Here is a 17,500-nt window from a genome sequence, read left to right on the forward strand (position 1 = left end):
GTCGATGTACATAGGACTGTATAAGACTTTAAATAAAGCATTGTCTTGTCTTGTCTTGTCTTACAACAACCCCACCCCCCTGGAATTTAACCAGGCTACCCCAAATGTGTAGTTCTAGAATATATTCATACTCCCTTTATAGAAGGGTTTGGAAATTGTTGGCGGGTTAAGGTTCTCATAAAGGCCGCAAAATTTAAGTAAATGTATGAAGCTTGACTTTAATTTCCAGAGAGGTTGGGGGGGAGGTCTAAGAAATAATCCTTTTCGTGGGGGAAGTATGGAAAATTTTCGGAACCACACAATGGATACCAGATGATAGCTCTGTTTTGGCAAAGTTTGATAATGAAAGATTTTTGAAAAGATAACGTCTTTATTATCAAATGCAAAAATATTATTAATCATTATTTTACAGTATATGTTTCATTTGTATTTGATAATGGTGATATGTCTCCGAATTTCACGGTTTAATAGAGTTCTGTAAAGGTTGCTGTACTTTAATGGACTCATTGTTGGGTTTTGGGCCATATGAAGAAAAATTATCACTATACACTTATCTAGTGCGCAATAAAGTTACATTACCTTGGCCGATGAATCTTCTTTTTAGAATAACTGGTATATTGACACCTTCTGCATTGTAAAGCTGACTTGATGGTACATGTCAGTTACATAAACAATAAAATATAAAATATGACAGTAAGCGTTTGTGAATTTAAATGTTATTGGACCAATCAATTTCAAGTATTTGGTAAGAAAGACAAGTTGTTTACAAATTTTTTGGATTGGTTTTGTTATCGTACAGCAAGAAAAGTTTGTTTCTATAAAACCTGAAGTCTTAAGGTACGAAGCTCTTTGAAAGGGCTTGAGCTTATGTGTTTTTCTATGCCAGGATTTTCCTTTTTAAGAGTAATTAAACAGTAATAAGAAAATCTATAACTGTAAGTCCTAAATAATCATGACCTCCCGGCAAAAGAGAATGAAATTGTATTTTCTCTGTATGGTGTTAAAAGCGACACAGTTTGTTTTCTATAAACAAGGTCAGTAAACAAGTGTTATGTTCTTTGAGTAAGCAAGATCACCAAACAGTCCTATTATTGGTTTTAATGCACCTGACATCACGGCGGCCATGTTGGATGATAAAAACAAATGCATTTCTGTCCTCTGGGAACTCAACTGTATTTTCATTTTTGTGTATTGAATTGTTTTCAAGCCTGGTCGCCTTGTCACGTGGTTACAATCCAAGTATATTAAAAACCTTATTTATGATTATGCGTTCATGTTTCATGATGTTTTGACTCTTCATGCAATACTGAACTTCGTAAAGCAGGAAATTGCTGCATTCACAATAAATGTAAGGTGTTGTCAGAACAGTACGGAAATCTTGCCCCAGTGTCAATATCTTCAAAGTTTATGTTCCCTACCTGAATCCAGAAATCCAGAAAAGAATTAATAGCCTTCTTTTATAAAACGCGGACTTAGGTCACATTGATTCCTTTCAATCGATAGCCTGGATTCAACGTTTCAAGTTCATTTGTTTCTGGCTCCTGTGGTCTCGGGTTCTCATCCCGTTATAAAAGAATCAAAGGCTGAGAAGAGATCCGAAGTGTTTTGATACACGGATGGTGTTTGCAGGCAAATTTTCAAAATAGTTGTATATTTTTTTCACACCCGCGGCAAATGTAGCCACCCTGCCTGGAAATGCGGGCTCATATTCCAGTTGCAATGAAGGTCATGTGACAAAGTATCAAAATTTATGCATAATCATGTGCAAATCTACGCATAAATTATCATAACATATTTCAAGTCACATGGCGTTTGAAAAGCAAAAACATATCATCAATACATTGAGCTAAAGGGGTCTATTGAAACGTCTGTATGTCTCATATATTTTTCTTTTTAATGAAATAATAAAAGTCTGAAAAACAAATACAAATATTTTGAAAACTTGCCTGCAAACACCAGATCGACATTCAGTGAAGTAGCGAGATTGACACATTCCACAAATAGAATTGCAGCTTTTATAAGCATTCCCACACTCTGCCACACTTCTATACTTTCTCTAATTTTACCGTGTGGGAAAATAGCTCTTACATCCTTATCCAGTTGCCACAACGTTATTCAACATGTCCTACGCGAATGTTAGACGGGTGATGCTGCGGCACAAAAGAGCGGCAAAATGTCCTCTTTTGTCAAAATTTTTAAATCAATGTGTCACTACAGAGGAAGGAAACTTTTTTTCCACATCGGAGCTTTTTTCCGCCTATGAAACGGCAGTTTCAATTTGGACCGACGACGATAGTGTTCACGGCCAAACAAAGTTCCTAATGAAGAGAAGTGCTTTTAATCGAGTAAGTTCAAAAGTTAAAAAAAGAAAACATCTCAAGGCATTGAAGGTGAAATGATCTAAAATCGTTTATTTTTATGTCAACAGCAACTAAAAAAGGAAATTTCCACCTTTTCATTCTCAAACAATGGAAATGTCACGTACGGCGTACAAAACAACACCAGAGGATACTTCAATATTAAACTCCACCGCGCCCGTCGTATGCTTGGCCATGAATTTGGAGGTGAACAGATGTTAAGAAACATCTCCGTATTCATGGCCAGGCATCCTCCACCAGTTCCTCCAATCAAGGTGAGTGTTTACTTGAGGCTCTTTCGTTCCTTTCCAGTTGAATATCTTTTCTTCTGGTTTAATGAAATGTTACTAGCTGATCAGTATTCGCACTTTTCTTGCACAGGTGCACGACGTTCCAAGTGACCCGCGAGGCGCGGGAAAATGCGCCTTCGCCAAAAAAGACGTGGAAAGAGGACAGGTGGTGGCAGAGTACACGGGGGAGCTTATATCGATGACTGAGGCAACGAAACGCGAGGCGGAGTACGCAAGAGTAGGAAAGACATGTACCCTCATGGTCATAGATCACCGCGGCCAAAGTATCGCGTAAGTTACTGGCTTAAGCGCATTTTTGCAAATACTTTTACTACCTCCAAGACGACGTTATATAAACACGTGTAACCGTTGTTTTGACTTGACTTGTCGCCTTTGGATTTCTTTGAACTATCTTTCTGTTTCAACTTACTCGCGAGAACCAACAGTTACCCAGTATGTTATGAATATATGTGGGATATTCTTAATGTTTGTGTTAAGTTGTACACACTAAAACGTTATTTATTATTTACTTTCAGAATTGATCCTTACTATGGTGATATTCATGCCGAACTAAACTTGGCGGCAACTATCAACCATTCAAGGCAAAACGCAAATTTAAAGCCCTATGTTGATGATACATCATCGCGAGCAAGAGTGTTTTTCGTTGCTTTGCATGATATTCCACAATCTGTGGAATTCCTCTGGAATTACGGCGACGCAGATTGGGAATATCATACAAACAGTCAAACTCTTCCACCCTAGCTTTTACCGTTTCTTTTTCTTCTTTATTCTTTGCCTTTTTTCTTAATCATAACTATAGTAAAATTCTCAAATCTGATTGGCTATCAACTGTGCTGATTTCACCACTTATAGGCCAATACACGTTATGCCTACTAATTGGACATCACGCACCATTGCAATTGCGCACTCAAATGCTTTTTTTCTCACCGCTAGCAAAAAAATCTCGGAAGTTCTTGCGTTTTAATTTTGAAAAATCCTAAAATATCACACATTTTGTTATAGTTATGATTAAGTTGTAACAAACGTTCATGCAACCCAATACGGTCTGTAATCATAATCGAGATTTAAGTAATCACTCCCGCTGCACGGTCCTCCGATTTTTTGTTGATCACGCGCATCATTACAGACCGAATTGGATTCTACTTAGTCCATCTATTGCCATTATTACTAAATTTACAATTTATCGTGACGTTATTACAATACATGCGGTACTTGTTTCATCCCCCTTTTTTGTCAATTTGGGCTAACCGGCATTACCAAACAGGCAATAATTGCCTTTACCTTTTTTTGTCTATCGATGCCAAAAATTGATTTTTATGTTGACATTTTTTATTCAGTAAAATGTTCTCAGAAATATCTGCTTTGCGCTACATTTCAGTCATGCATGCAATTTGATTACGGACCAAAAGTAAAGTTTTGTTTTATTGTGCGCGAGTGATTTTACGAGCTAGCTTTGCGCGCTCGAAATGAGTTTTAGCATCGACGACGGCTACAGCAACGAAAACGTCACTTTTAAAATGAATTTGCGTTTTTCAAATTTTATCGCGTTAATTCCAATTCACTGAAAATGTCTAGTGTAGGCAAATTTCCTTGGAGTTGATTTCTTAAGGACTGCACTCAAGTTTAGAAAGACAAAGAAAATTTCCCTATCGCTTGTTTACGTCCTCCATAAAACGTGAAATTAGGCTCGTAGTCGTGCAGCAATGGCAAAGAAATGTGCAAAAAAGTGATCTGCACGTGTAAACGTGATGTTTTGTTTAATAAACTTATTGCTGTTTTGACGTTCTCGTTTTGCCGTCGCCGTGGACCTTGCTAAAACTCCCTGCTGACAGAGATTGCGGTAAAAGGTTTATGGCTTAGGACATTTAATTTAGCCTGATAGGTGTTACTTTACTTTGAAGCTAAAGTATACTCACGTCTAAAAAAAATTCCTTTTCATGGGAGGTCGACGATTAGGGAGCTTTGGCATCGACGGCGGCAACAGCAGCGAAAACGTCAATTTTAAAACGAATAGGCGTTTTTTTTAGATCTTGCGGTGTTAATTCTAATTCTCTCCATAAAACGTATCGTAGTTGTGCGGGCAGTGACAGCAAAGAAGTAGATGTACGGGCAGACTTGCTTTTCTTAATAAACCTATAGCTTTTTTGACTTACTCGTTGCCGTGGCCGGACGTCGTTGCTATAGCTTCCTATGTCCTGATGTTTTTGCTTCATGTTTCTGTTATTTACCCTTAACTATAAGGTTTCCCTTAGTTTCTTACTGATTGCTATTTGGCTAAGGGAATATGTTTGATAAAGTGGACACCTATAATTTAGCTTGGAAACATAGCATCCTTTCTTTCATCAGCTGTACATAAATTGCGGTTGCATATTGGCCAATGCACCTTACAAGTCGTTGCTAACAGAGAACTTTATAAACGCAATAGTTTCTCATTCCTTTCTAGTTAAATCAAATTGAGTATACACAGCCAAAGCAAACTGATCGTGAGGACGGCACGCTTAAGCCTTTACCGCAGCGGGGCGCTCGTGCTATTATCAGTCGCCTTTAGTTAAACGTTTGCCTTTCAAAAAGGTCTCAGGGTGCAGTTACAAGTGTTTACTCAGTCGAACTGTGGTACATCGAGTTGTGAACACTACTAAACGGATACAGTGAATAAAATGTTCATGAACCTAATTATTGTCTCTCAATCCGATAAAACCAACGGTATCGTAATTAGGGTATAACAGTTATACAATATTGTAATTGGTATTATCACTATGTACACAAGTAGTGGTTATTCATTACTAGTCAGCATCATGACTGTCCTGATCAGCGGGAGCAACTGCCAATGCAGTGAAGAACCGTAAAGCCCTTTCAGATAAATATTTCTGGGCGAGTGTCATACAATTTGGTCTCACATTTTCGCGAACAGGTCTGCAATCTTGTCTCACAGGAACTAGATCTGCTGGATTCAATTCCTCACATTGTTTCTTCTTTACAAAAGAGACAATTGTTGGCTTTTCTACTGTATCCATTGTAAACCTGATAAAGGCGGTTTCATTGTGCCTGGTAAGCGTTAAGTTTCCTTCTTGATCTGGTATCTCACCATACCCAAAATTCATAAACGCAATTTTTCCCACTCCGAATTTTTCTCCGTTAATGTCCTCGCTTCTAGCAATGTATTTCTTCTTTAAGTACGATTTATAGTTCATTATCTGATGAAGGCTTACCCAGTGGCTTCTGACGTTACGTAAATGGCTATTTCGTAGAGAAATTGCCCATTCTTGAGGAGTTTCGATTTTTTCCTGAGTGTTAAAGAATTGCTGAATACACCCGAATCTTCTATCACATATTGAAAAGGAATGCCCTTCCAACAGAAATTTCAGATCTACTCGAAGAAACCTTCCATTTTGGACAAGGGTGTCCAAGTAAAAAAATAAAAAGCAGTGTTTAAACTGTGCTGGCGAGTTGTCTGCCCATAGTATTAAATGATGAATTGTCCCGTACCTTTCTATTAGTGTCTCCAATACGTAGTTAAGTAAAGATATCACTTCATTAGGACCACTTCCGCCAATGGATTCATCGTAAAAAAAACAGTTCATAATATCCTCATTGGCTGAATAGACCCCGAAAAGATTGGTCCTTAACTTTCTCAAATAAAAGGAATCTTGAGAGGAAACTTTTGGCGTCGGAAGACACTTATGATAGTCCATTTGGAGAACCAACACTCTTGGCATCATCGTTAAATGGCACCCCTGGGTTACAATCCGGTCGAAACGGAGTAATAGTTCAATGGGCCGAAGATTTAACAAAGGTCAGTAGTCGGATGGGCGCATTATTTATAAGTGTGTTCACTTGCTTGTTTTGTCGCAATATTAAAAAAATGTAAAGTCGCGAAAACTCTAGATTTTTCTCATAAAATGCAGCTATTTTGTAGAACGTGTTTCACAACTCGGGAATTACACCTGAATTCTAGACTTTTCGTGAATCACGCAGTTGAATTTCCTTAAGGCCGACTGTTTCAAGGGCGAAGTTGATAAAGTATTATCATTATTATGCAAAAAGTGAGTGCATTTCTTATTTTTGATGGAGTAATATTTGTGTCTTTTAGGAGGAAAAATTACACAAAAATGCATTTTTCTCTTCTCATCCCACACGATTACAGAGGCTATTTTTTAAAAAACTATACTGATAAGTAGCGAAACTGTCAACACCTGGTAGATTGGTTATAATTGACGTCAGAAAACGTTTTTATAGTTACTTTTTTATCACGATGCCAGAAAATTCTAGTAAGCTCTATCTTCCATGAAGAATATAAAATGAATAAGAATCACACGGGTGAGATTAAAACATTTTCCTTTCCTTCAACAATGGGCTCTTTTGCTCAGCAAGAAACAGAGATGAACTTAAGTGGGGTTGATGTTAATCGCCTATTGTACATTTTTGACAGTTCGAATCCGTGGCAATATTTTAGACAAGGTAAACCTCTTGCAAGCTCGGTAGAGAAAGGAACGAGAACTTTGAGTTCCAGAAGCAAGTTAAAAAAGGTTTACGTGCCAAAGGCGAACCGAGTGAACCGGCGCAAAAATGCTGCCTTTGGTTTGCACAATTTGAACTTGACCTGTTGTGACAATGGATGCCTCCTGAGACACGGTCTGTGTAATATAAAACGTATCATACGGCAGCAAAGGGACCTGCTTTATAAGAAACAATACAATGAACAAAATTATCTTCTCTCAAAACCTGTGGAAGTGAAGATCACGCAAACCGGAAAACGAAAAATAACATACAAGTCCCCATCGCTGGGTGAAGTATGCAAGACTGCGTTCCTCAAGGTTTATGGTATCTCAAAGCATAAAATAGAATGTCTGCTAAAAAAAATGAGCCCTGAAGGACCATTTATAGAGCCCGACCAAAGAGGGCAAACCACTCCTCAAAGACTTTTGCCTGAAACAAAACAGACCGTCATCGACTTTATACTTTCACATGACGCGTCCGAGTCTCATTATAGAAGATCACGAAGTGGCAGCAAAAAGTATTTCGAATCCAATGAAACACTACGAAAAATGTGGTCGGAATATGTTCGTGAACATCCTGATGTCAAGACGACCTGGTTAAAAAGAAAAAACAAAGGACCTGTTATAAGTTTTTCAACTTTTAGAAATATCTTTAACACCGAATTGAAAGATGTTCTTAGCTTCAGAAAATCTAGGCTCGATACCTGTCAAGTTTGTGACAAGACTAATAACCGACTTAAGTATCTAAAATCTTTACGAAATCGAAGCGTCAAGCAAGATCAAGAGATCCGCGATCTGACTCATTCAAAGAACTCTCATCTCAGAGAAAGTGAAGCAAGGTTTGCTTCCTTGAAATATGACGTAACAGTATTGGCTTTAAAAGTGCAGTAAACCCGAGCTGAGACACTTTTTTTAGTTACTTTAAATAGCAAAAATAAAGAAAAGATAAAAATACGACTGAAATAGATCTTTTTACAGTCTTATTTATTTTTAATTGTGATTATTACAGTTTTCATTTCTGTAACTTTTTTTCTCTCTCTCTTACCATTGCTGAATGATCTGATTTTTATATATTTTTTTTCTGTTAATAGAGGGCCACAAGTAAATCAGTTTTAACTGTAAAAAGGTTATCTGCTGTCTAAATAAAGTCTTCACTCCACTTTATCCGACTGCATAATTTGCCAGCCAGATCATAATTACATCATATGGATCATTCCCCTTAACAGGAAGGACGTTTCTATGTTACGCTACGATATACATATGCCCCTTACTGATGTACGTTTGTAGTCTACAAAGAGGCAACACTTGTAAATGGTGAGAAACTATCTTCCCGCTCGTTCGAATCTTTTTGCAATACAAAGATTTAAAGATCACTGTCTAAGTCACAAATTTAATGGGAAGCTTAAAAAAAACACGGGAGGAGAAAGAAATAACAAGTATCTTTCGTTGCAGCATTTTTATTTATTTTTGTTGCAGTCAAGTAATATTAAGATAATTTTACCTCAACGGTACCGAGACTTTAACAAAAGCAAGGCTCATATCACTTCCGTACATAATTTTTTATAACATAAACTCCTTTGCGAGGGCACCCCCAACGACAATTTCCTCCTAATATATTTTAAACACTTCTTAGGCTATCCAGAGTATTTTTAAATCTCTAGAAATGCATCGTCAGTGTCGCTATAAAATTTTGTGTATCAGTTCGGTCATCCTACGGTATTTTGAGTCTTTTGAAAAATACGAGGGCTTCACCGTTAATTTACCGTAAATATTAGATGCACTTAAAGGTTTTTAAAAAGTTAAAACTGCATAATTGATTCCTGTTAGGAACATCACATTTTAGGGTCCGAAATTTTCCATTTCTTCCGCCTACGATAAATAGCCTAGACTGGGGGGTAAAATGTAAAGAATTAAACTTAAAATAAAATAATGGAAATTCATTAACTAAGTTTCAAAATTGTATATGAATAGATCAATATTCATAAGCAGATTTTAAGCAATCCTCAAGCAGTAGAAAATAATAGGCCTGTTCTCCCTCTCCGTAGAGAAATTATAAAGTAAACAGTCGCTGGGTGTGCCTGTTTTAAAAAATAAGAAAAAAAGGCTAAAGTTATTTAAGAGTCATCTCCAAAAATTCAATGACTTAAAACCTATCAAAAAACTTATTTAAACAAAATTAGTCGACTAATAAGCCAAGTAACTCCAAATGCATACCACATGATAGCCCTGTGTCTGTGCAACACGATGACACCCAGCCAGACACAACCCCCCCTTAATTTGAGGGAGACATTGAGCTTTGAAAGACAGGGGTAAGCCCAGGTACAAAAACCCAGCGAATCTGCACTCTAGCACAAAGCATAGTCTTTACAACAACCCCACCCCCCTGGAATTTAACCAGGCTACCCCAAATGCATACCACATGATAGCCCTGTGTCTGTGCAACAACATGACACTTAGTTTGACGGAAGCCCCCCTCAAAAAATATTATCTGGGCCAACGGGGGCAACAGCCCGTCCCTACGGGACGGACTGTTGCCCCCCTCGTGCAAATTTTCTGGAATTTGCACTGATTTCTGTCACTTCCAGGAAGTTATTTGAAGCCCATGGTTAAGAGGTGAGGGTGGTTAGTCCTGAAGAGCGAGATTGTTATTTTTACACTAAAAGTATCAGGGCTTTAAGCAAATTAAGTTTTAAAAGGTTGCCTGCAATGTGCTGGACTTGACTTAAGATTTCAGGCAACCCGGTTTTCAAAACTCCAGGTAGATATGTATTACCATGTATCGCCATGTATTACCATGTAATGCCATGTATTACCATGTATAGCCAGGTATTACCAATTATTGCCATGTATAGCCATGTAGCGCCATGTATTACCATGTATAGCCATGTATTACCATGTATAGCCATGTATTACCATGTATTACCATGTATTGCCATGTATAGCCATGTATTACTATGTATTGCCATGTATAGCCATGTATCACCATGTATTACCATGTAAAGCCATGTATTGCCATGTATTGCCTTGTATTACCATATATTACCATTTATTAAAAACTGAATCATTGGATAATGCAATTCTAGCATTTTGATTGGCTTAGCCGTTATGGTATATGAGCTATTATACCATGCTCTCCATATATGGTCGGTGTACGCGTCAGTTTAAAATTGGAAGCTAGCGGAGATTTTTTTTTCGCGAAGGATAGAACAGCGCCCGAAGCAAATTGTTTTAACTCATTTCTTAGAATACTAGAAATGCAATTTCATCGAAAGAAAAAGGACAAAAACAAACAAAAAAGCCTCAAGGGCTTGTTTGAAAGTTTGTCGAAAAACACATGAAAACAGATGGAACTAAAGTACCTTGACCAGCTACGAAAGAAGACAAGTGTTGTTTCTTCATGATCGCGAAGCCATTCGCCGATCGAGTCACTCGCCGATAGATAACTGCGGCTTGTTTATCCGACATCAAGAATATAAATCACAAGTAACCAGCTACAAATACAGGCTATGCAGCCATTCACTGGAGCAATCGAGGCGGCAGTATAGCTTCTTTTCTCGTTCAGCAAAACTAGCTTGTGGTTTCAAACAACTTCATAGCAAGCGACCGAGGTAATAGTTTTTCTCTGTTGTTCTTACTTTTATAACTGCACCGAAAATCCAAATTCACAGTAATTTCGACGGCTGTCACTTAAAAATTCTTTACCTTCACATTATCTGCCAGGTTTTTTAGCTGTTCTGCTGTGTAAAATTCATCGCTACAATGTTTTGATTTTTCATTCATGCAGTCCAGGCGAGTCCGTTCGCGCGTTGACAGTTTTGATAGACGTGTGACATGTGAATAGCGGAAGTCCCTTGTCTTTTCCGGTTTGTTCTAGTCGGGGAGATTCAACGAGATTTTGTGGGCGTTTTTAATAAAACAATTATTCCACTCGCGCTTGTTGGGTATGAGATGATTATAGCCAACTCGGCGCTACGCGCCTCGTTGGCTATCTATCATCTCATATCCAACGCGCCCTCCTGGAATAATTGTTAAGTATTGCCATGTATTATCATGTATAGCCATGTATTGCTATGTATCGCCATGTATTACTTTCTGCTGCCAGGTATCGCCATGTACTACCATGTATTGTCATGTATTACCATGTTTTGCGATGTATTGCTATGTCTCGCCATATATTACCATGTGCTGCCATATATTGCCATGTAATGCCATGTATAGCCATGTATTGCGATGTACCGCCACGTATTACCATGTAATGCCATGTATCGCATTTATTACCATGTATTGCCATGTATTGCTATGTATAGCCATGTATTACCATGTACTGTCATGTATAGGCATGTATTTCCATGTATCGCCATGTATTACCATGTATAGCCACGTATTGCCATGTTTAGCCATGTATTACCATGTACTGCCAGGTATAGCCATGTTTTGCCTTGTTTTACTATGTATTACCATGTATTACTATGTATAGCGATGTATTGCTATGTATTACCATGTATTGCCATGTATTACCATGTATACCCATTTGATTCCATGTATTACTATGTATAGCCTTGTAATGCCATGTATAGCCATTTAATGCCATGTATTACTATGTATTACCATGTATCGCCATGTATTACCATGTATAGCCATGTATTGCCATGTATTGCTATGTATTACCATGTACTGCCATGTATATAGCCATGTGTATTACCATGTATTGCCTTGTCTTTCCATGTATTGCCATGTATAGCCATTTACTGCCATGTATCGCCATCTATTACCATGTATTGCCATGTATGCCCACGTATTAGCATGTATAGCCAGGGATTGCCATGTATTACCATCTGCTGTCATGTATAGCAATATATAGCCATGTATTACCATGTATTGTCATGTATACCCATGCATTACCATGTAATGCCATGAAAAATCGGGTGGTTTTATAAATTGAGGGTCTTCTTTTCTGAATTTTACGGTATTGTGCTAACTTGAGACTATAGGAAATCCTATTTTCAGATTTCAGATTTATTTCTGCAATCTTGCATACTGTGAATTTACGCGCGAGTCAGTGATGAAATTTTTGCCGGCTTAGTTGTCCTGAATTTTTAAATAAATTTTATGCCTTTAAAATTGTTATACATCTGTTTAAATAAAGAGGTTCTGAATGGATGTTTTTTTTAAATATTCACTGTTCTTTACGCATGTACGAATGCCGATTTGAATTTAACACTATTAGAGGGAACGACTTAGGGACTCATTTCTCAACTGAATAATCAATTTATTAATAGAATTTAGGGAGGTATGTTTGAAATGTCCAGACTGTGACAAAAGTGTATTTGATTCATTGGTCCTTGTGGTGGACTTAACCCTCCCCTCACAGCCATCCTCTCCACGCATTTATTTATGTTTTCAGCGAGTCACTTCCAGTCAGTACAGGAATTGATAGTTCTGCAACGTGCGGAAAAATTGATGTTTTCGAAATGCCAACATCGGCAAAAAAAAAGATATATATATATATATGTATCGTATATGGCCTCGCTCTTCATGAGTTCTCAGTAGTTCAAAGTGGATAGAGAGCGCCTGCCTTGTGTATGGGAGGTCATATGTATGCATCTTGTTGGGGACTCAGATGTTTTCTTTGTTCCACGCCAGTGACATGCTGATTATTTCATTTTTACATAATTTCAAATGTTAGAAAATTATTAAAATATATCCGCTTTTTTCTCATTACCAATAAAAATCTGAAGTCTCTGCCCTTTCTGCACCTGATCTCATAGACAACAGAAGTTTACTTCAAGGGGTTCAAAAGGTCATGGTTCAAGGTTTTTAAATTGGTGGATTTCGATCTTTGTTTCAATGAAGGTTCGTTGTTTTTAAACTTTAATTGTCGCGTTTTCTCACGTGTTATATTTTTTTAGATTCCCAAATTGAAATTCAAGGATTTTGACAACGCAAGTCCCTTGTTACCCGAAAAAACTGTTAGCGCACACATGTTAAAACTTTAATTTTGCTATTATTGCCTGTTACTGAATACGCATGCTCTGTTTATCGTTATAGCCTCCCGCAACACCTTCGGTTGATGTAGAGAGATGTCAAAGGCGGTTTTCCTACGATGACAGCGCTCTTCATGACTCAGCTAGTCGCCTTACAAGAATGCCGCGAGTTCTTAAGTGACAACCTTTTATATTCCATTCTGTGTAATCCTTCATACAAGCTTTACACCTAGCTTAGTCTCTTCTAAAAACAAGTGCAAGATCAATTTAAGGGCTGAGTAAGCTCGCTTTCATCTCCCCCTACCCGTTCTATTAATAGCTTTATTCATCTTAAAGTCAATACTACCAAATCCGGTAAGGTCCACGTAAATTTGCTAATATATTTGGTAATACATGGTTATAGATGGCAATGCATGGCAATACATAGCTATACATGGTAATACATGGCAATACATGGTAATACATGGCATTACATGCCCATACATGGCTAAACATGGCAATACATGGTAACACATGGTAATACATGGCTATACATGGCAATACATGGTAATACATAGTAATACATGGCAATACATGAGTATACATAGTAATACATGGCAAAACATGGCTATACATGGCTATACATGGCAATACATGGTAATACATAGTATAACATGGCAATACATGGCTATACATGGCAGTACATGGTAATACATGGCAGTACATGGTAATACATGGCTATACATAGCAATACATGGTAATACATGGCAATCAATGGTAATACATGGCGATACATGGCAGCACATGCTAATACATGGCGATACATGGCAGTACATCGCAATACATGGTAACACATGGCGATACATGGCAGTACATCGCAATACATGGTAGCACATGGCGATACATGGCAATACATGCCAAACATGCTAATACATAGTAATACATGGTAATAAATGGCGATACATGGCAGCACTTGGTAATAGATGGCGATACATGGCAATACATGGGTATACATGATAATACATGGCAATACATGGTAATACATAGTAATACATGGCAATACATGGCTATACATGGTAATACATAGTAATACATGGTAATACATGGCGATACATGGCAATACATGGTAATACATAGTAATACATGGCAATACATGGCTATACATGGCAGTACATGGTACAGTATGTTGCCCAGTATCCGGACACTTCAGTTTAACATTGCGATAACTTTCCTTTGTTAGTCGCAAGAGCTCTGAAATTTGGCCCAGAGAAAATCTATTTAGTCCTTAATATGACGAAAGACAGTTTTGTTTGTGTTTCCATGGCGAAATTAATATTTTTGCAGAGCTCCTATGTTGCCCAGTATCCGGACAGCTGGCCCAGTATCCGGACACAGCAATAACAACGTAATTGTACATAAATTTCGACAGGCAAGCGACTTATAAGCTTCTCTTGCACTTGCAAAGTAGTCTGGCAATCCATTCCAAAAATATAACCTAGCATCGTGAAAAAAAAAAACATAACAAATGACTTGGGTATGGCGGGGAACGCGAGCGGTTGTTAAACGGCATAATTCTTACTTCCTTGTCTAGGAACTTTTTCACTGATTTAAGGAAGACATCCGTGGACATGCCGAAGCCACGGTTTGCTAGCTCAATTAGCCAATCTGCAAACGACTTTTTCTCTTCATTTTTTATTAAAAAAAAAAAGCTCGGGGAAGGGACCTCGATGCGACGGTCAAAGGTCACTCTCCTGCTTAGTCAGACCTGCGGTGTTGATTTCTTCATGATCAGTCCCTACAGACCCTACAATAAGCCTGCTTTTCTAGCACTAATTCCTCCTTCTTTCACATCTCTAAATCCCTTTGTGACATTTTTCAGACCGTTGCAACCTTATTCTAGCAGTCACAACTGGGGAAAGTATGAGAATTCCAGGTTCAACTCCGACGCTTTCGGTTATATATAGAAAACGCAGTCACGCGAAACAAGCGGCGAACACGAAATCAAGTCGCCTCCGAATGAGTGAAAAAAATTTCCGTACGGAGTTGAGTAGAATTACATTTTACGACCATATCATATATCCTAAGCTTTAAATATAGTTATAGATATGAAATAAATCTTATCCGGATAATGTACGCAGCTTATTCATCGCCGTGCACAGCAAAGAAAAAACTGTCCGGATATTGGGCACCTGACGTCAATACTTAGTGAATGTTTCTGGGCTCCCTTATTCCAAACAAATCGAATTTCAAGAAGAATTAATAACCTTTCTGAGAACCTGACTTCTTTAAGTATCTTCAATTTAAATAAAAAAACGTTTCTTTGAAAATATCACATATTTACCAACCCTTTTCTGAGCAGCACTAATTTTTCTGCGCAGTAAACAGCGTAAATATTAGCCATGAAATGTTTACTCACCTGAACAGAACGGCGTCTTCTGCGACTGTTTCGCAAGCTTTCAACTCGCCAAAACCTCCATCTTAAAGCTGAAATGTTAAGCTTTCGTTCCAAATACTTTGTTTACCGATAACTGAAAAGGGCGCGTCAAAAAATTAAGTTTTGTTTTAAGTTTCCGGATACTGGTACTGTCCGGATACTGGACAACATACTGTAATACATGGCTATACATAGCAGTACATGGTAGTACATGGCAATACATGGTAATACATGGCGATACATGGCAGCAAATGCTAATACATGGTGATACATGGCAATACTTGGCAATGCACGGAAATACATCGCAATACATGGTAATACATGGCAATACATGGCAGCACATGGTAATACATGGCGATACATGGCAATACGTGGTAATACATAGTAATACCTGGGAATACATGGCAATATATGGCTATACATGGTAATACATGGCAATACATGGTAATACATAGTAATACATGGAAATACATGGCTATAAATGGCGGTACATGGTAATACATGGCTATATATAGCAATACATGGCAATACATGGCTATACATGGTAATACATGGCAATACATGGTAATACATAGTAATACATGGTAATACATGGCAATACATGGCAATACATGGCTATACATGGTAATACATGGCTATACATGGTAATACATGCTAATACATGGCAATACATAGTAATACATGCTAATACATGGCATTACATGGCTATAAATTGCTATACATGGCTATACATGGTAATACATGGCAATAGATGGTAATACATGGCCGTACATGGTAATAAATGGCAATACATGGTTATACATGGCATTACATGGCTATACATGGCTATACATGGTAATACATGACAGTACATGGCATTACATGGGGATACATGGCGATACATGGCGATACATAGTAATACATGGCATTATATCTGTATACATGGCTATACATGGTAATACATGGCATTACATGGGTATACATGGCTATACATGGTAATACATGGCGATACATGGTAATACATAGTAATACATGGCAATACATGGCTATACATGGGCATACATGGTAATATATGGTTATACATGGTAATACATGGCTATAGATGGTAATACATGGCTATACATGGTAATACATGGCAATACATCGCATTACATGGGTATACATGGTAATACATGGCAATATATGGCATTACATGGGTATACATGGTAATACATGGTTATACATGGTAATCCATGGCTATACATTGCTATACATCGGTATACATGGTAATACATGGCTATACATGGTAATACATGGCAATACATGGTAATACATGGCTATACATGACATTACATGGCTATACATGACATTACATGGCTATACATGTCAATAGATCACTATAAAATGCATTCTTGATACACTTTAATAACCCTACTTAAAGTACCTACTCAAATTTCAAAGCCCAAAATCGTCAACTGGTACCTCGATTTCAATAAAGAGTCTTATACCACGTTAAAGAGCGTTATCTCTTCTTTCAAAATCTGTTTTCAAAACTATAGGCAACTTAAAATTTTTTGGGCCAAAAAATACAAGCAGTACTTTTCTGAAAATTGAGCTTTCCCTGCTCTGCGGGGCGATGCTAAAAACTCGGAAAAATACTATAAGAAATCAGTTTGAGCAACAGTGGTTTGATGTTATCTGTTTTCATAAACCAAGACGTGTTTCTCCAGCGATCTGATTCAATTTAAAACCATTTGCTAAGATGGGAAAGGCAGATTTAAGCTGTCAACTCCTGCCAAGTGCACGTTGTCAAAGGGAAAAGCACTAAATAAATTTAAAAAGTCTTACAATTCAAAACTTTTTACGTCCAGGAAGTCAGATTTTAGCGTACAAAACAATGTTGTGAGTGTTTGTTGTTCGTACCTTAACATGGTGTTCCCAGGTATTGGAAATGTGAAGTACCCACAAGGGACAACAGATC

The 17,500-nt window shown here is 37.7% G+C and overlaps 1 protein-coding gene across 1 annotated transcript in view; it reads right to left on the reverse strand.

Annotated features, from left to right (window-relative positions):
- LOC140934523 (uncharacterized) overlaps positions 1 to 17,500 on the reverse strand; it is a 275,762-nt gene that overhangs the window by 251,490 nt on the left and 6,772 nt on the right. The gene's annotated exons all lie outside the window — the stretch shown is intronic.

This window comes from Porites lutea, chromosome 4 (assembly GCF_958299795.1).
Source record: "Porites lutea chromosome 4, jaPorLute2.1, whole genome shotgun sequence".
Taxonomy (NCBI): domain Eukaryota; kingdom Metazoa; phylum Cnidaria; class Anthozoa; order Scleractinia; family Poritidae; genus Porites; species Porites lutea.